Source organism: Spinacia oleracea, chromosome 4 (genome assembly GCF_020520425.1).
Source record: "Spinacia oleracea cultivar Varoflay chromosome 4, BTI_SOV_V1, whole genome shotgun sequence".
Classification (NCBI taxonomy): domain Eukaryota; kingdom Viridiplantae; phylum Streptophyta; class Magnoliopsida; order Caryophyllales; family Amaranthaceae; genus Spinacia; species Spinacia oleracea.
In genome coordinates, this window is record NC_079490.1 from 64,392,487 (window position 1) to 64,413,609 (window position 21,123).

General features: G+C 36.1%; 1 long non-coding RNA gene across 1 annotated transcript; it reads left to right on the forward strand.

Moving 5' to 3' along the window:
- Positions 1–10,796: 10,796 nt before the first annotated feature.
- Positions 10,797–18,069, forward strand: LOC130459280 (uncharacterized). Its single transcript, XR_008918557.1, has 4 exons — positions 10,797–10,906; positions 11,398–11,589; positions 13,424–13,570; positions 17,783–18,069. It is a non-coding gene; the product is annotated as an uncharacterized lncRNA (long non-coding RNA).
- Positions 18,070–21,123: the final 3,054 nt, after the last annotated feature.

A 21,123-nucleotide genomic window follows, 5' to 3' on the forward strand; every position in this document is an offset into this window, starting at 1 on the left:
TCAAATAAAAAATTCAAATACAATTGTGATTCTAGGCATCTCATGCATGTTTCCGAAAGTACTATTTGTGTAAAATGAATTTCTACCTTCGCCCATACGAATGTGTTCTACATTCGGGCTAGCCCCGAGGGTAAAGGAGTGGTCACTTCCCGACCAAAGAGTTTGACCACTTCTGAGCCCACCGAACCTTGACATTTGTTTGATGTTCCTTACATCTTGCATGGAGGTCGTTCTCCAACAAACACATCCCTTGGGTGGAGGTGCTTTGTTACGGATTCACCTCTCAGTCAAGGACCTTTTTGCCTCCTAAGCCGACTACTTGCATCATACAAAACATAGACTGACCTTAGGTTGAGAACTTTGCATGTCTCATTCATATTCATGCTAGTGTGACAATGTTCTATATGTGCATTGTGTGGGCGTCTTTGCACGCGTGAATGGCTAACCCCGAGTTCTAGCTTTGCCAAAACCATTAGCCTCCAACTAGGAAACCTAACCCCTACACTAGAGTAAAAACCCTTATAAGTTGCTCATCAAAAGTTGCCCTTATACAACAAGAGCAACTTATAATGGTTACATTTAAAAAAAAAAAAATTAAAAGCTGCCCTTATCTAACAAGAGCATCTTTTAATTGACAAAAAGTAAAAAAAAAAAAAAAAAAGTAAATGTTTTGTACTCCCCTTCTCTTCTCGCTGCTCCCCTTTTCTTCTCGTTGCTTTGCTACTCGCCCAAACTCAAAATTCTCCCCCCGAACTCTATATCTGCAGAAGCCGTTTATGGCGACGACTGTATCATCCTCAACAGATTTCCTCCAGACCTTCATCTCCACATCAAACCTCGTACCGCCGACGTCGATTCTCAATAGGTCTATTTCCATCTATTTTTGTATTTTAATTCTTTAATATCGTGGATTTAATTTCTCAATTTGCCAATTTATTAGCTAATTCTACACCTTTTGGACGGCTTTTGCTGATGGGGCTGGCGGTGGTTTGTTCAAGGATTTTGGACGGATTTTGATGATGGGGCTGGCGGTGGTGGTGGTTTTCGTTGCGGCTTTCTGGCCAGTGTATCACGATCAGGTTAATTTCGCTTTGCCCTTCTTGTAAAATTTCTGAATGACTGATGAACTTGTAGCTTGTGTTTAGTTTGAAATGTATGGATCAATTGATTTGGATGGTTTGTTGATGAAATTTGCTTCAATCATTCATAGTTCATTTATGGGTTTTGAAGGGTTATTTGATAATCATGCCCTGAAATTTCATTTGTGAACAAATTATTTTAGTGGGGGTTTTATGTAGTTCAATTTCTCAATAGTTATATTTATAAGGTGTTGGAAATGTTAACAAGGATCTCCTATAACCATTTTGTTATCCACTTCATCTCATTCTTCTTGATCTCTTTGACGGCCAATGTCTAAATAGTTTAATTTCAATAACATCTCAGTAGATTTGCATAGTCTACCTTAACTTGTTCAAAGAAGTCAATTGTTCGATCCCCTTTCCAAATCAATTTACAGGTGCTCAAGCCAGCATCCTGACAATTAAGCATAATCATAGTGGGAGAGATGACTTATGTAATCCCTTATTGAGGTTTAGCAGCAAATATATGGGCATATTGTTTACTGCGAGCTTCCAGCAAGTCTCAACATCTTGCTGACTAAATAACATTAGGCTGTATTACTATATGTTTAGCTCACATTTGTTTTCTAGGTGATAAATAAGTATAATAACATAAATAATTTTGGTGAACTAGTATGGCCCAAAAACTTGGTCTTGAAGCATCCAATCTTCTCTTCACCTTGTTAGCTTGGCATCATCTTGAACTCCATAAAAAAGATAACTTCAAATTTTGAATAAACTAGAAGAACTTGAACTTAATAATCTAATTTTTACATCCAAACTTCATGGTACGCAGACCATATTTACAACTTTACATTCAAAGATAAAACGGTGCGCATACCGTATTTAACTATCCTACTTTGGCCATACTAGTCACCTTCAATACCTGCAATACATAATAATAATATCTATGCATTCACCCATTCGTGTCCTAAAACGAATGCCCCAAATAAAATTTGCAAGTATTTACATGATTAATTAAAATCACGTTCATGTAATCGTGTCCTAAACGATTAATTAATTCCAAATTATTAATCCTTAGAATTATTCTAATAAAAAATTAATTTGATTAAAATAAAATGTCCTTTGAAAATTAATTAAAATTATTTATTTTAAATTATTTCATTTAAACGGCTCCCACTTAAACCAATATTTAATTTGGACTTTTAATTTTAAATATTCAAACTCGCAGCCCGGCCCAAGTCAAATCAAATAATAAAATTAAAAAGTCCACCGTTAGCCCCTTCGTCCAAATATAAGCCCAAATCCCCGATTCGGGCCTCGGAGTTTAAATCGAAGCAAAAAATGCAAAATTGTACAATATGGGCTAGGCTTGCGCCCAACCCATTGCTGCGCTTGGTGCACCGCCCAACGCACAAGGACGAGAGCGTATGGCCCATCCCCGCGCAGCAGCACTGCACGCTCACATCTCGATGTTGCTGCTGTTGCTTGCTTCTCTTGCCTGGGCCATCACTGCCGAGGCTCGTCGCCCATGGCATGCTGCCTTGCACACACATCATGCACCTCAAGGCCAACGCCCATGTGCTGTCCGCGTGCTTGCTTGCCCCTTTCGTCTGGCATAGACAACACCCCCTCGCCTTATGCGAGTGGCTTGCTCATCCGCTTATTTTAAAAAAATATATTCAATTTTAATGTTCGAAACGAAATTGCACGAATTATATTTTTCATAATATTAACAATTCCAATTTTTTTAATTTCGAAAAATAGTAAAGTGGGTGATTTAATTAAATTTCAAACGATCCGATTCATGAAATTAATAAATCTAGGTTAACTAATATTCAAATTTAACGAACGGTCAATATCAACATACTCCCTCCGTCCCGGAATACTCGACCCGGTTTGACCGGCACAGAGTTTAAGGGACTTGAATTGACTTATTTAATTTAATAGGTAGTAGTTGATAGTGGGGTATTATTTTAATGTAGTTAGTGGAAGGTAGGTTAAGAGGTGGGGTTGGGGGAGAGTAGGGGTTGAATTTTTAATTATTTTTTGTTCGGAGTAGGGGGTAGGTGGGTTAATAGGGGTGGAGTGAGAAATAATATAATATTGTTAGAATATTTCCATTTTTAGAAACAGGTCAAATATTAAGGGACGGCCCGATAAGGAAAACAGGTCAAGTATTCCGGGACGGAGGGAGTAAAATTTAATAACTTTGATAATCCAATCTAGACATTTAAATCGTCCTAAACATTTAAATTTATGATGTTAATCAAATTTGGTTTAGGTGAACGATTAAAATTAACGAATAAGATCAAAATTTTAATCCATGAATTTTTAAATATTCCATTTAAACATGAAATCATATTCCCCTTCTCACCTAAATAAATTTTCAGACCTATCCAATTAATAAAATTAATTTTCAATCTAAAATCCCTTTATCTAGGTTAAATTGAGATTATGGTTTATAATTAATATTTATGAACGAAAAAATTACCATATGTTCATAATATTATAAACAACAGTAGGAAATTTTTTAATTAATTACGAGTTTATTTTGTCGAATAATTAATTGAAAAACATACAAAAATTAATGATTTAATTCATTAAACAACAAAAACGACCAAAAAATCATACGTCGGGGCCTGTTTTCGAGATTTTTTTCTCATGAGTTGATTTTAAAACTCCATTTTCAATCATATTACGGTTAGAAAAGTCGAAATTACGACACTTTACGAACACAACAGTCTTTCAACGATTCATCCAATAATCAAGAAAAAGTTTCAAAAACTTACGAAGAAACTCAGAAAATTTCGACAATATCACAAACATATAAACATGCTAAAAGTACTTTAAATTCATGAAGCTCATGATACCACTGTAAGGGTTTACAGTTAAATACATAACATGATAGCGGTTTAACCCCAAAGCTAGGAGGCATGTATAAAGTACAGATTAAGCATAACTTATGTTTGTAGCGTGTTTTGCCCTTAGTTCAACGAACACGAAAAAGAACTCCAAATGTCGTTCCTTTACTTGGTTCATCGACACGTTCAGATCCGTCTTGAGATTGATGACTTAGATCTCCTTCAAGATATTTTACTTTTGGGAAGAACACTCTAATGGAGGCACAAAGAGAATTAGAGTTCTCTATGTCCTTAGGTTAGAATTGAATAATTAGGTTAGTTGAAAAAGCATGTATAATAGGTTATTGAAATAACCTATCTAATAAGCCAAGCCAACCGGCCAAGCAAGGAGCTCAATTGGCCAACAAGGCCCACGACCATGCATAGTGTGCAGCAAGCAGTTGGGTCGCGTGTCGTCAACGTTGCTGTTGTTGCCCTTCCTCGCACGCGGCCTATGCAGCAACGCCATGAACCAGGGTAACGTACTTGCGCGTTGCGCCCATGTGCCTTGCGCCTCATGCGCTCGGCTCATGGGTTGCTTTCGTGTTTCAGATTAAATTATCCTTCGATAATTTATTTACGTTTTGTACTTGACGACCCATTATCGTACGATAAAATTATTCGTTTCGCTTAACTTATGAATATGCGGAACACGATATACGATTTCACGATCCAATGTTAAATCGTATAATTATGTTTTCCGAACAAATTTCCCGAAAAGCTATTAAATGAATTTCCAATTCATTTAATCCGGTGATCTGTTACATGCCAATGGTATGACCTTATAGGTTCAGTCAAGAGTAAGCGGTGAGCCTAATTAGGATTAGAAATCATTGTACGGAAGCCTTGCTCCAACCAGCTGTTCTGATCACTTGATCTCACTGAATTAATTGTTCGTAATTAATCTGAACCTTTGGAATTAGACTAATGAACATTGGATGAAGGACAAATTTCCTTCAGAAACTGCACTTTGCATTGTGGGGTTACCGAACTTCAATCCGCACTTAACCGACACAACCCCATTTTCCTTGGTATATGGAATAGAAGCCGTACAACCCATCGAACTGGAGATACCTTCTTTGAGAATAGTTATTGAAAAGAAAATCCCAGAAGCTGTATTGCTACAGGCCAGATACAATGATCTAGCCCTACTAGATAAGCATCGGCTCTAGGCCGCCCATCATATTACAAGTATATCAGCGCTGAGGTGCCATACACTTCAACAAGAAAGTCAAACCTCGCAACATCAAGGAAGGCAAGCTTGTCCAGAAAGCCCTTTGCAAAAGTGTTATGGATCCAAGGGGGAAATTCAGACCCAACTGGGTCCGACCATACATTGTCAAAAAGATCCTCTACGGGGGAGAAGTTGAGCTAACAGATGTCGATGGAACTGAATTTCGTTCTTTGACGGACATGGATCAACTTAAGAATTTCTATGTATAGATTTAAATGCATTTCAAAGAGTTCTGTATTGCGAACTACGTTCGGCCTGATTCCTTAACAGGACACGTAAGCAACCTCATTCTGAGGCCCGACCAGTTTAATATTTAAAAAATCCAAGTCTCCTCAATTAAAGGCATTCTAAAAAACAATCAAAGTACAAAAACGCTTCTCCAAAAATACAAGTCCAAATGTGCCATTCAAATGATATTTTTTTCATATTAAAAATGTGCCAATAAAAAGCATGTTCAAGCAAATTTGACACGATCTTTAAATACAAGAAAATGATGATGATTTTTATTCAAACTTTGAACGAGTAAAAATGGCTTTAAAATCCTTAATTAAAAAGCTAATTCAATTATAGGGTCGGAATCAAGTGAAGCAAAGTTTTTTAAGCCTCTTCACTTCCAGCAAATACATTTCCAAACACATTTCCTAAACACATTTTATAAACATACTTCTAAAACACAATCTTCAAACTCTTTCTCAAAAACATACAAATCAAACTCAAATTCCTCTAAACGGAATCCATTCCGGGTTGGTAATGATGCTCCTGAGCCTTGGCGCCTTGAGCAATTTTCCCTTACCCTTCCAGCAATTATCAACATCCATTTCCTCTTTGCCCAAGCAGCGGGAGGGAGAAATAGCAAGATTATCGAGGTGAGTTGATGACGAGCCTCCCTTAGGTCCTAAATAGTCACAAACCGGATGACCTTTTCTCTCATAACTTCCCTCAATACTAATTGATGCAAGATGTCTAGCTCTAGAATCTCTGACTTTCACGGTCCCGGGAAGAGGAGCTTACGTTTGTCTTTGACTTTTCACCCATACAACATACCCAACAGTAAGAGTAGCAGGCTTAGATGGGAATTGAACATTAAAAACGGGTTTTACAACCCAATACCTTATCCCCGTTTAACGCGGTCAACATTCAGCATAGTTGGCTCCAGGTTCTCCATGGCATAGTCCGGAATTTCTTGCCTCAAGCCAAATTGCATCATCACTCGAACAGTAAGGCTGGGCACCCTCAAAACGGAAGAGCCAAGTGCATACCTCATGGAAAAAATTCTCCAATAATGGAACCACCCATCTAATGGAAGACTCTAGGAGTATGCTCTCCCAGTCATGCAAAGACAGTCGATCACACATCAAAGGCTGCATAGTGAAGCCTTTCTGATTGTAGCTCTCCATATTCTCTGGTGGTGCCAGCAACACCAATCTCTCCATAAGCCTGATCATGGAGAAATACAAGAAGCAAAGTCAATAAGTCTATTCAAGAATAAAACTACAAATTAAAATTTAAAAAGAAAACTGCAAACACATACCTGAAGAAGCACTGGACTTCCCGAAAGCATGGAAGAAGGATTGGTTTTAGCCATATCAAGGCCCACCAAAGTTTCTCCTATCACTAGTGGCATCGGGTATTTCCCAAGAGTATATTTCTCCACTACATCCACAAGGGCAGCATGACCAACTTCGAGACCATTATCCTTGCTAGGTGGTTGGTGAAACTCCTTGCAAAAGTCCCAATTGCTAAGATATATTCCAAATTCCAATATCTAAAGTCCAACTCCCGAGTCCGTTCCCATTTCGAAACTCGGTAGGAAATTCAAGTTCAAAATCCAAACACAATCTCACCCAAGGACCTATCCATTGGTTTTACAAGGCCATTTCCATTCAAAATTCCATTAAGCAATCCAAAAACAGGCGCCGACCCACAAAACCAAGCATGCTGGGCCCCGCCCCGTAAAAACGGTTCCAATTTCACATCCCAAATACAAAAAGTGGTTTTTTAGCCGCAAACGTTTGCCTTAATCTCCAAGCAAAGCGCTAAAAGCCAAATCATACAAAAGGTAAGATGTCAACTATCAAAAGGACGTCATTAACGCTGGGTGCTGGCCAGGCGCTAGGTGTTGGCCTGCTTGTCTTGTAGCAGGTTAATCTCCTATATAAACCCCTATAATTTCATCGGAAAAGGAAGGGGAAATTTTTAATACAAGGTCGCAATCCAGAAATTTCCTCTGAACACAAATCAATACAAAATACAATTCAATCTTCAAAACATCAAGAATCCTACAATTTTCCTAATATCAAGAGCAATTGGGAGTTCAAATCGGAGGCATAACCGAACCCTAATAAGGTAATACGAATCCCTATTCTAAATTACTATGGTCTATTCTAATCTTCTACCTTTCTAATCCAAGATCCAAACTCCAATGATGTTTGTGTCTGAGTTCATAATCGTGACAAATTAGGAAAAATATACAAAGGTACAATCTTTGGAAGAATTTTATTCTTGAAATCTCTCTCAAATGGTTTTCCAAGAACCATTTCAATATTCAAATGCAAGTTTCAAGCTTTGTTTTCAAAAATGATAGTAAAATGAGGAACTTTCACTCTTGAAAGATTTTTCTTTACAACAATCATCATACAATCTTACAAAATCCAAACCTTTTCAAAAGTCCAAGGATGTTTATGAAAAGTGCAATCCCTTTTCTAAACTAGAACACATGAACATTCAAGTTCATAATACAAAATTCAATGTTCAAGTTCAATGATGTTTAAATGAGAGTAAACTCTCTTTAAACTAGAACATTTCAAATCATGCAGTATGTTAAAGATGAGAGTTTTCTAGCATGAAATCTCTAAATCTTTGATGTTGAACCTCCCTTTTCAAGTTCAATTTCTATTTCAAGTTCAAGTTCTATTTCAAGTTCTATGTCAAGTTCTATTTCAATGTCCAAAATCAATGACACTTTAAGATGAGGAACACATCGAAAGTTAAAATTTTAAAAGAATTGAATCCGTGTCGTGCACACTTATTATTAAGAAGTTGTTTGGCATTCGGATTTCAAATACAATAGTGCTATTTCAATATTGCAATTTCAATATCGCACCCTTTACTCGTCGTTTTCAAGGCAATGTGGTTTTGCACCTAAATGGTGTTGTACACATTTCAAAAATTCCTTTTCTACTTGTGATGATGCTTTACTTGTTTATTGTATTCATCACCCAACATGCTAAATAAAAAAAAATACGAAAGGTTACATCATGCTTAATGAAGATAATTTTTGGATGAACCGGCTTTAGGTTCCTTAAATTAACTTTAACGCAAAGTGACCACGTACAAGTAGAAATTTCAATGATTCTAAAATTCACGATTCAACCAAACTAGTGCCATGATTAGGATTTCGCAAAACAATCCTTGTATTTTATTCTAATGTATTTCTAAAGCCTACCAAAATAAGCGGTTCGTTCCCGTTCCCGTACCCGAATCTCACACATTCGGTTTCAAGATTCAATGCCTTGTCCAAAAAAAGACTCAACTTTGGTCCTTCCAAACAGGACGCTTAATATGTTTGGTGGTGACTCCGCCAAAGTTCAATATTTGAAAGTCGTAGGGGTCTTTACGTAGACTTTTATATATTGAGTTTTTATATTTCAAATGTTAAAAACTGGATAACGTCACTAGGACAACTCTAGATTTTGGCTCCCTTTGATCGGGTGGGGTTGTAAAAAACAAAGTCAAAACTACGAGTTTTCCTCTTCGATAAATCGGGCAAAGTTTAGGTCTTTGATGAGTCCTAATCGGGGTTCATCAAATTCCCCTAACTTGCATTTCGAAATTCAAAAATACAACATATAAAATTTTACGAAAATAAAAGGTACCATGTATGAAAATAAACCCCTACAATTTGGCAACTCAACTGGGGAGTCCTAAACTTCAAATTCGAACACCAAGTAATTTTGAGCAAACCGCCACTACCACGCTCAAGCGTTGGGCGTTGGTATAGCACCTGGCGCATCTGTCTTCACTTGGCGTAGTGGCTCACAGTGGCCCTTTGCTCGTTCTTCCCAAAGTTTGAATGGGAGTTTAGCTCAAATCTTGATTTTCGAAAGAGCGCTCCCAAACTTCGAGAAAGAACGCTGAAAGGTGGGCCTTTCAAATACAAAATTCAAATACAATTGTGATTCTAGGCATCTCATGCATGTTTCCCAAAGTACTATTTGTGTAAAATGAATTTCTACCTTCGCCCATACGAATGTGTTCTACATTCGGGCTAGCCCCGAGGGTAAAGGAGTGGTCACTCTCCATACGGTTCCCGACCAAAGAGTATGACCACTTCTGAGCCCACCGAACCTTGACATTTGTTTGATGTTCCTTACATCTTGCATGGAGGTTGTTCTCCAACAAACACATCCCTTGGGTGGAGGTGCTTTGTTACCGGATCCACCTCTCAGTCAAGGACCTTTTTGCCTCCTAAGCCGACTATTTGCATCATACAAAACACAGACTGACCTTAGGTTGAGAACTTTGCATGTCTCATTCATATTCATGCTAGTGTGACAATGTGCTATATGTGCATTGAGTGGGCGTCTTTTGCACGCGTGAATGGCTAACCCCGAGTTCTAGCTTTGCCAAAACCATTAGCCTCCAACTAGGAAACCTAACCCCTACACTAGAGGAAAAACCCTTATAAGTTGCTCATCAAAAGTTGCCCTTATACAACAAGAGCAACTTATAATGGTTACATTTAAAAATAAATAAATTAAAAGCTGCCCTTATCTAACAAGAGCATCTTTTAATTGACAAAAAGTAAAACAAAAAAAATAAAAAGTAAATGTTTTGTACTCCCCTTCTCTTCTCGCTGCTCCCTTTTTCTTCTCGTTGCTTTGCTGCTCTCCCACACTCAAAATTCTCCCCCCGAACTCTATACCTGCAGAAGCCGGCCGTTTATGGCGACGACTGTATCATCCTCAACAGATTTCCTCCAGACCTTCATCTCCACATTAAACTTCATACCGCCCACATCGATTCTCAATAGGTCTATTTCCATCCATTTTTTGAATTTTAATTCTTTAATATCGTGGATTTAATTTCTCAATTCGCCAATTTATTAGCTAATTCTACACCTTTTGGGCGGCTTTTGCTGATGGGGCTGCCTGTGGGGGTGGTTTGTTCAAGGATTTTGGACGGATTTTGCTGATGGGGCTGGCGGTGGTGGTGGTTTTCGTTGCGGCTTTCTGGCCAGTGTATCACGATTAGGTTAATTTCGCTTTGCCCTTCTTGTAAAATTTTCGAATGACTGATGAAATTGTAGCTTGTGTTTAGTTTGAAATGTATTGATCAATTGATTTGGATGGTTTGTTGATGAAATTTGCTTCAATCAGTCATAGTTTATTTCGGGATTTTGAAGGGTTATTTGATAATCATGCCCTGAAATTTCATTTGTGAACAAATTATTTTAGTGGGAATTTTATGCAGTTCAATTTCTCAATAGTTTTATTTATAAGGTGTTGGAAATGTTATCAAGGATCTCCTCTAACCATTTTATTATCCACTTCATCTCATTCTTCTTGATCTCTTTGACGGCCAATTTCTCAATAGTTTAATTTCAATAACATCTCAGTAGATTTGCATAGTCTACCTTAACTTGTTCAAAGAAGTCAATTGCTCCATCCCCTTTCCAAATCAATTTACAGGTGCTCAAGCCAGCATCCTGACAATTAAGCATAATCATAGTGGGAGAGATGACTTATGTAATCCGTTATTGAGGTTTAGTAGCAAATATATGGGCATATTGTTTACTGCGAGCTTCCAGCAAGTCTCAACCTTTTGCTGACTAAATAACATTAGGCTGTATTACTATATGTTTAGCTCACATTTGTTTTCTGGGTGATAAATAAGTATAAAGATAAAGCCTCTCCCTGTGCGGCAAATGCACATTTCGATTTCTTGGATGTGTTCAGATTCCGAGTAAGGGAGAAACTGTGGCTTAAGTATTTGGGATATATACTTTTAACATTTTTTAGCAGTTATGATACCTCTAGCTGTTTTGACATTTTGCTATCCTTGAGACAAAACACAAACACACACAAGCATCTGCTGATTTTATGAGATTGCTTTACAAGTAAATAATTTCTTGCGGGTATATCTCTCTGTGTGTGTTATCATTGTCCTTATTTTTCTGTAGGGAAGCTGATAGCGCATTGGACGAGGATGGTACAGCTAACAAAAATGGCAAGCGACAGCTCAAGCTCAGCAGTCTTGGCTTCACAGGAGGCAGGAGAAATAGTGAGGAGATTGAGTCCAGTGGTAAAGGGCGCTACACGTTTTTCCAGAACCGCAAGCTTGAACAGCTTACACAATTCTAAATTAGCATAAGGTACAAAATTTATTGCAATATTTGGGATCTTTAACAAGTGAGGAAGTTGTTGCTGAAATCTAGGCATAGCGGCACAATATTTTAATAGGGGTAACTATCAAATATCTACTTGTGAATCTTGGTAAAAACTTGTAGAGCTGCATAAGTTCTTTGAATTTGAATAGTTATATCGATGAACCTGGTACAACAGGAAAGGATGCCTAATAATTTGCTGATTGTAGGAGGAACTCATATTCCTCCAGTTTTATAGTTTGCTAGTTAGTTGATCGTGAAATAAAATCTTATTCCTTATTTTATCTATGATAAGGTAACTCGAAAAGAATTCTTTTAGATGCTTACATGTTAAACAACAGACATTTAAACTTAAGGTGAAGAGCGGAAAGGATCGTAATAAAATATATTTTGGTATCATGCTCCAGAATTTTTTAATGATTTTTTTAATATATACTTACTCCGTTCTTTTTTAAATGACATAATTATTTAGGTACATTTATCAATGCAAGATTTCAAATCTTCAATTATGGATAAGAAAAAATTATAAAAAGTTATATTTAAAAAATATTTATTGAGACGAATCTAATAAGACCCCACACGACTATGTTTTTGTATAAATCACAAAAGGAAGTCAAATGAGTTTGTGTGAATAGTGTACATAACCCAATTGTGTCATTTAAATAAGAACGGAGGAAGTATATCTTAGTGGGAGGTAGAGAATAGTGGAGGGGCAGTGTGACGAGGCTAACACTTGCCTATCTTGAGTTCCTACACTTTGAAAAGACTACACTTTGCCAAAAAAGAAAAAAAAAGACTACTTATTACCTTCCTAGCATGATTTATTTGTTTTTTTTGGGGCGTAAAAGGTAAGATTTTATTAATGAATTGAGCCTAAAAAACTTGTAAGACTATTAGTCAACAATACAACAACGACAATAACAATAACTTGTAAGACTTTTTTGGGCCGAGTTTTGTTTTTTTCTCTCTGTTTTGTACTTAGTTTTGACAGAAGAGCAGCGTATGCAGCACACAAACATAGTTGAAAGTTTCAACAAGATATTATCAGCAGAACATACAGTAGAATCATTTTTATTTAAATCATAACACCATGATTGTGGTCTAACTCAATGTTATCTAAGCCTGTGAATGTTGACTTTTACATTTTGGGTTTGGTTGGATTTCAATTCATGGGAAGTAATACTTTTTGGAAAGTAAAAGTTTGAGGAGTTGTTTGTTTGATGTGAATGTAAGAAGTGGAAGTTTGTAGAAAATTTTATTTCCCATGAAGTGGAGTAAATTTACCGAATGTCCTCTATGTTAGTAGAATTCTTCATGAGAATTTTAACTTTCATTTCAACTTTCTACTCAACTGTCTAATCAAGTGACACGAATATTTACCATTTCCTAATGTATGATTTTACTATTAAGAAAATAAATTGATTACTATTCAGAACTTTACTAATTACATTTATTATTATATGATCTGCTCCTTGATCGGCCAACGCATCACAAGGATTAGGTGATACACCACTCGAAATCCCAGCAAAATTAGTACAAGCCCACTGAATTTTTTTTGGTTTAGCAGCCAATGATATAGACACATTTGATATACAAATTTCAGTGAAAGGATCACCTGAAATCCCTTCTAATCTAGCTGCCAGTTTTCTCAAACTCAGTTTTATGATGCAGTGGCTTTCTAGTAAAAAGCTTGGTGCTACAAGCATAAGTTCTAAGAGTTCTAGAACTTATATTGTATTTACCTGTGTGATTGATGGTTTAAGTCTAGTTTACTTGATCGTGTTGCATCAACACTTACTTTTACCATCTGTTTGTGGAATAGGAAACTCCATCAAGTAACATCAGCAGTTAAAACTAGGTGAATCAGCCTTATTGATCTTATTGCAATGTGAAGAGATAAACAAGTTGATGTCGGAAGAGAGTTTGAAAGGGAACGAAAATAACTTAAGAGTTCTTTGTCACAGTTTGGGTAAGATCTATTACATTATGTTTTTCGTTACATGTTGTACTTGACTATTTTTCTTAAACGAGAGTGTAGAATTTTTAAAACGGAGAATGCTTATGTTGGGTTGTGTTGGACCACCTATTTATGTGTTATCTTAGATGTTTAGGGTTTAGGCCATGGCTATCCTTCTGTACTGCTGTTGTTGTTGCTCTGCTACTGTTTCTGTACTGCTTCTGCTATACTATTGTTGTTGTTGTGGGTCTTCTCTTCTCTGTATTGCTTAAGATCTATTACATTATGTTTTTTAAACATGTAAAATGATATATAAGGACACGACTAGGCTCTAATTAATTGGTAGTTGTTTGATAGGTTTCTAAAATCTTAGAGACAAAAGAATCTAAAAATTTGGCACCAGTATTGTGTCTTGCTGGTTTAGTCTAACGTGCAGCCTGGGAACCATCTTGAGTTTAATTTAATGTCGAGGGACTTATGGCAGCCTGGCAGCAGATCAGCTGCTGAACAGATCAGAAACTGATCTGCTGCTGCTGATCTGCAACTGAACAGATCAGTTTCCGATCTATTCAACAGTAGATCAGCAGCAGCAGATCAGCTGATTAACACATCAAAAACTGATATGTTTAGTTGCTGATCAGCAGCAGCAGTTCAGCAGTTGAACAGATCAGAAACTGATGTGTTCAGCAGCTGATCTGCAGCTGAACAGATCAGTTTCTGATATGTTCAACAGCAGATTAGCAGCAGCAGATCAGCTTCTGAACACACCAAAAACTGATATGTTCAGCTGCTGATCATTACAGTTATTACACTTCAACCGTTCATCATTTAGGACTATTTCTATGCTTGTGTAATTTTGAACTAGCCATGTTACTACTAGATGCAGACAAAGGGAATACATTATTACCTATGGAGATCAAAATATGAATGTGTGAAACCCTTTTCTTGTATTTTGCTTTCATGTCTGTTTGCTTTAAATCAGTATTTAGCTTGGTAGATGTATAGAATTCAAGTTTCCCCGATGAAGTTTTTGAGGCATTAGGAAAAGGCTATGTTGCCTCAATAGGATGCAAACTTTCTAGGATGTTACCTCTTGAATAATATATTTGTCAGTTCAAGTAGAGATTATTAATATTAGTAACCTCTAACTAATCATATCAAACATAAAAAAGATTTAGAAAGTGTCCTTAGGTTCATTTGTTGATATTTGGAATTGAAAATGCCATTTTTGGCCAAATATGACCTATATCAAGCAAAATGAGCCTTAGATTTGCATAAAGAACTTGAAATGAGTTTAATAAATATATAACTAATCATATAAATCATGAAAAACATTTAGAATATGGAAATAGGTTCTTTTGTTGGTAGTTGGGATCAAAAATGCCATTTTTGGCCATAAATGACCTATATCGACCCAAATGACCCATAGGCGTGCATAACGAACTTGAAATGAGTCTTATAATCATCTCACTAATCATATAAATCATGAAAAAGGGTTAGAATGTGGAAAGAGGTTCGTTTGTTGGTAGTTGGGTTCAAAAATGCCATTTTTGGCCATAAATGACCTATATGGACCCTAATGACCTATAGGCGTGAATAACGAACTTGAAATGAGTCTTATAAACATATAACTAATCATATGAATCATGAAAAAGATTTATAATATGGAAATAGGTTCGTTTGTTGGTAGTTGGGATCAAAAATGCCATTTTTGGCCATAAATGACCTATATCGACCAAAATGACCCTTAGGCGTGCATAACGAACTTGAAATGAGTTTCATAAACATATAACTAATCATATGAATCATTAAAAAGGTTTATAATTTGAATATAAGTTCGTTTGTTGGTAGTTGGGATCAAAAATGCCATTTTTTGCCATAAATGAGCTATATCGACCCAAATGACCCTTAGGCGTGCATAACGAACTTGAAATGAGTTTCATAAACATATAACTAATCATAAGAATCATGAAAAACATTTATAATATGGATATAGGTTTGTTTGTTGGTAATTGGGATCGAAAATGCCATTTTTGACCATTAATGACCTATATCGACCCAAATGAACCATAGGCGTGCATAACGAACTTGAAATGAGTCTTATAATCATATAACTAATCATATGAATCATGAAAAACGTTTAGAATATGGAAATAGGTTTGTTTGTTGGTAGTTGGGATCGAAAATGCCATTTTTGGCCATAAATGACCTATATCGACCCAAATGACCCTTAGGCATGCATAACGAACTTGAAATGAGTTTCATAAACATATAACTAATCAGATCATATGAATCATTAAAAAGGTTTATAATATGGAAATAGGTTCGTTTGTTGGTAGTTGGGATCGAAAATGCCATTTTTGGACAAAAATGACCGATAATGACCCAAATGACCATAGACATTCATAAAGAACATGAAATAAGTCTTATAATCATATAACTAATCATATGAATCATGAAAAACGTTTAGAATATGGAAATAGGTTCGTTTGTTGGTAGTTGGGATCGAAAATGCCATTTTTGGCCATAAATGACCTATATTGACCCAAATGACCATTAGGCGTGCATAACGAAGTTGAAATGAGTCTTATAATAATATAATTAATCATAAGAATCATGAAAAACATTTAGAATATGGATATAGGTTTGTTTGTTGGTAATTGGGAACGAAAATGCCATTTTGGCCATAAATGACTTATATCGATCCAAATGACCCATAGATGTGCATAACGAACTTGAAATGAGTCTTATAATCATATAACTAATCATATAAATCATAAAAAGGTTAAGAATGTGGATATAAGTTCGTTTGTTGGAAGTTAGGATCGAAAATGCCATTTTTGGCCATAAATTACCTATATCGACCCAAATGACCCTTAGGCGTGCATAACAAAGTTGAAATGAGTTTCATAAACATATAACTAATAATATTAATCATTAAAAAGGTTTATAATTTGAATATAAGTTCTTTTGTTGGTAGTTGGGATCGAAAATGCCATTTTTGACCATAAAAGACCTATATCGACCCAAATGAACCATAGGCGTGCATAACGAACTTGAAATGAGTCTTATATTCATATAACTAATCATATGAATCATGAAAAACGTTTAGAATATTGAAATAGGTTCGTTTGTTGGTAGTTGGGATCGAAAATGCCATTTTTGGCCATAAATGACCTATATCGACCCAAATGACCCTTAGGTGTGCATAACGAACTTGAAATGAGTTTCATAAACATATAACTAATCATATTAATCATTAAAAAGGTTTATAATTTGAATATAAGTTCGTTTGTTGGTAGTTGGGATCGAAAATGCCATTTTTGGCCATAAATTACTTATATCGACCCAAATGACCCTTAGGCGTGCATAACGAAGTTGAAATGAGTCTTATAATAATATAATTAATCATAAGAATCATGAAAAACATTTAGAATATGGCCGGATATGGGTTTGTTTGTTGGTAATTGGGATCGAAAATGCCATTTTTGACCATAAATGACCTATATCGACCCAAATGAACCATAGACGTGCATAACGAACTTGAAATGAGTCTTATAATCATATAACTAATCATATGAATCATGAAAAACGTTTAGAATATGGAAATAGGTTCGTTTGTTGGTAGTTGGGATCGAAAATGCCATTTTTGGCCATAAATGACCTATATCGACCCAAATGACACTTAGGCGTGCATAACGAGCTTGAAATGAGTTTCATAAACATATAACTAATCATAAGAATCATAAAAAATATTTATAATATGGATATAGGTTTGTTTGTTGGTAGTTGAGATCGAAAATGCCATTTTTGACCATAAATGACCTATCAAATGAACCATAGGCGTGCATAACGAACTTGAAATGAGTCTTATAATCATATAACTAATCATCTAAATCATGAAAAAGGTTTAGAATGTGGATATAAGTTCGTTTGTTCGTAGTTGGGATCGAAAATGCCATTTTTGGCCATAAATGACCTATATCGACCCAAATGACCAATAGGCATGCATAACGAACTTGAAATGAGTCTTATAATCATCTGACTAATCATATAAATCATGAAAAAGGGTTAGAATGTGGAAAGAGGTTCGTTTGTTGGTAGTTGGGTTCAAAAATGTCATTTTTGGCCAATATAATTGTTTTCGCGACCAATATAATTTTTGTTTTCGCATATGAAACTTAATTTAATTTATTGGTTTGCATGTACGGTGCTCTTTTAAAGGTTTTCAAAACTCCAAGGGAGGGGCCCTTTACCAAAAAGGAGTTGGATGAAGTTCGAGACAAGTGGGCTATTTACTTCAACAATTGTGAAGTACCCTCAGTGTAATAAATAGAGAAGGCTTGTAGTTATTCGTGACTCTTACATTATTTTGTTATTTATCGATTTTATTAATTACATTTGAATTAATTCGGTAATATTATTGGAAATTTGAAATTTATATCATTTTTGAGAATGTCAAGCTGATGTTTGATGAAACATAAATTATATTGCAAAATCAAAAATTATACTGCGGAATATTAGGAATTATATTGCAGAATTTTGTTTTTTTTAACAAAAAAAAAATAAATCAAAAGTTACCCTTGTTTGCAACAAGAGCAACTTATGTGCAGCTTATATGGTGCCCTTGTTTGCAACAAGGGCAACTTATGTGAAGCTTATAAGTTGCCCTTGTTGCAACAAGGGCAACTTATAAGTTTCACATAAGTTGCCCTTGTTGCAAACAAGGGCACCTTATAAGATTATAAGTTGCCCTTGTTAAGGGCAACTTTTGATAATTTTACAAAAGTGACCCCCCCATTGGTGGCACTTTCGAAGGGCAACTTATAAGCCACTTTTAAGAGCAACTTATCAAGTTTTTTCCTCTAGTGCTAGGAGTATCATACAAACCTCATGCATCTAAAATCGCCGATTTAGGTCTTCTAGGAGTGCCACTCCATGTGATACATAACCCCTATACACGCCTCACGCACAAATGCCAAATTCAAAAATCCAATCCAACGGTTTTATAATGCCAGATTTAAGAGTCAAATTTCCAAAAAATCCAACGGCGTCGTAATGCCGGATTTCTGAGTCAAATTTCCAAATCCAAGTTTCAAAAAATCCAAACGGCGTCGTAATGCCGGATTTTCAAGTCAAGATTTCAAGTCGATGTCCTATGTTCAAAATCCCAAGGTCAAATGTCCAAACCCATGATGGCGTAATAACGGATTTTAAAATTCCAAATTCCTATTCAAAACCCTTAAAAAATCAAGTTCCAATCCAAATTTAAAATGCCCTAAACCCATGGCGGCATAATGCCGGGTTTTCAAGTTCAAAAATTCCAAAACCTTCAAATTTCAAATTCAAATATTCAAGGTCTCTTCTTCTTTTTTTAAAAAAAAGTACTTCCCTTTTCGAATTCCAAATTAAATTTCCAAATTAAATTTCCAAATCAAACTCAAGTTTTAAATTCAATTTCAAGTTTCAAAGATCCTTGCCTTTCATTACTCTCAAATATAAATCCCAAAAACATTTCCAATGGGTTGAAAATCCCCATAAATAATACAACATCCAAAAACTACCATTTGGTTGAAAATCCCTAGAAATAATACAAAATTCAATCTCCTCCAATGGGTTGAAAATCCCTAGAAATAATTCCACAACATTTCCAATGGGTTGAAAATCCCTAGAAATAATACAAAATCCAAGAACATTTCCATTGGGTTGAAAATCCCTAGAAATAATACAAAATCCAAAAACTACAATTGGGTTGAAAATCCCTTGAAATAGTACAAAATTCAATCTCCTCCAACGGGTTGAAAATCTCTAGAAATAATTCCAAAATATTTCCAATGGGTTGAAAATCCCTTGAAAAAATCCAAACCCCATAAAAGTTCCAAAAATATTTCCAATGGGTTGAAAATCCCTAGAAATAATACAAATCTAATGCCAAATTCCGAAAACCATTTCATGGGTTGAAAATCCCTAGAAATAATACAAATTCAATTTCCCCATGGGTAGAAATCCCCTAAAATATTCCAAGTTCTATTGTTGGGTTGAATCCCCCTAAAATATTCCAAGTTCTATTGTTGGGTTGAAATCTCCCTAAAGTATTCCAAGTTCTATTAATAGGTTGAAATCCCCCTAAAATATTCCAAGTTCTATTGTTGGGGTTGAAATCCCCCTAAAATATCCCAAGTTCTATTTTTGGGTTGAAATTCCCCTTAAATATTCCAAGTTCTATTGTTGGGTTGAAATCCTCCTGAAATATTTCAAGTTCTATTGCCGGGTTGAAATCCCCTTGAAATATTTCAAGTTCTATTGCCGGATTGAAATTCCCCTAAAATATTCTAAGTTCCATTGTCGGGTTGAAATTCCCCTAAAATATTCCAAGTCCAAAGGTCGGGTTGAAACTCCCTCCTAAATATTTTAAATTCTTATGTAGCCTTCACTTAATACAAAAGAATAAAGCTCCTCTACAAACATTTCCAACGGGTTGCAACTCCCGATACAAGTACAAAGTCGAATGGGTTCAAATTCCTCTGAAATATTTCCAATGGGTTGTAAATCCAGATACAAATTCAAATTTTAAAGGGTTGGAACTCCCCATAGAAATACAACAACAATGTCCAAAATCTTGAATATTCGGAGTGGCACTTAGAGTTAGTCCAGGTCTCATTCCTCTGCATGCATATCATGTCATGTGTCGGGAAGTCCAAAATTTAGTCATGCCGTGACATATGTTTCTAAAGGAACCAAAGGATTTTGTGGGTTCGCCAAAAAAGAGAGAGACTGAAGAGAGCTTCATCAGTCCTAGCCTCCATTATAGCCGACATCGAACAGACAACAAGTCCATCTTCAACAAACCAAACTTCAAACCCCTCTCAAGAACCAATTCAAGAACTAATGGCAGTTTTTGATTAGGTTACCCATCTCATGGAATCCGTAGCCAGCCTCAATACCAATATGGAGCTTATGGGTAACCACCTGGGTGTCATGGAATAAGCGAAAGCTCCAGTTGATCTTACTAAGAAGATCGAAAGCATGGTCAACCGGGTAACTAACAGGGAAAACTACTTTGACACCTCGGTGGAGGATGATCTCAAGGGGAAGGTCAATTTTCCCAACAATTTCTCCGCCAATGATATCCCTAAGTTTAAGTCAACAGACAATCCCAAATACCATCACAAGAACTTCATAGCCACAATGACAATCAAGGGGGTTGATCAGGACCTATACCCTGTAGTGTTCCCCACGTCCTTGCAACCAGTTTTCCAGAAGTGGTACAACTCCCTGAAAGATCATGAGACTAGTACCTGGGATGCTGTATCCCATGCCTTCATGGAACAATACCATCCGAACATACAATTGCAAACAACTCCCCGAGACCTGGAAGTGCTTAGGCAGGGGCACCAGGAGGGTTTTACCACCTATCTCAACCGGTGGAGGGAAATGGGTTCTCAAATGGTAACTCGGCCTTCTGAAAAGGAATTGGTGAAGATCTTCATCGCCAAACTCGTTCCAAAGTATAATACCTACATGAAGTATTTAGGCCTGGAAAGCTTCAAGAAGACTTATGACAT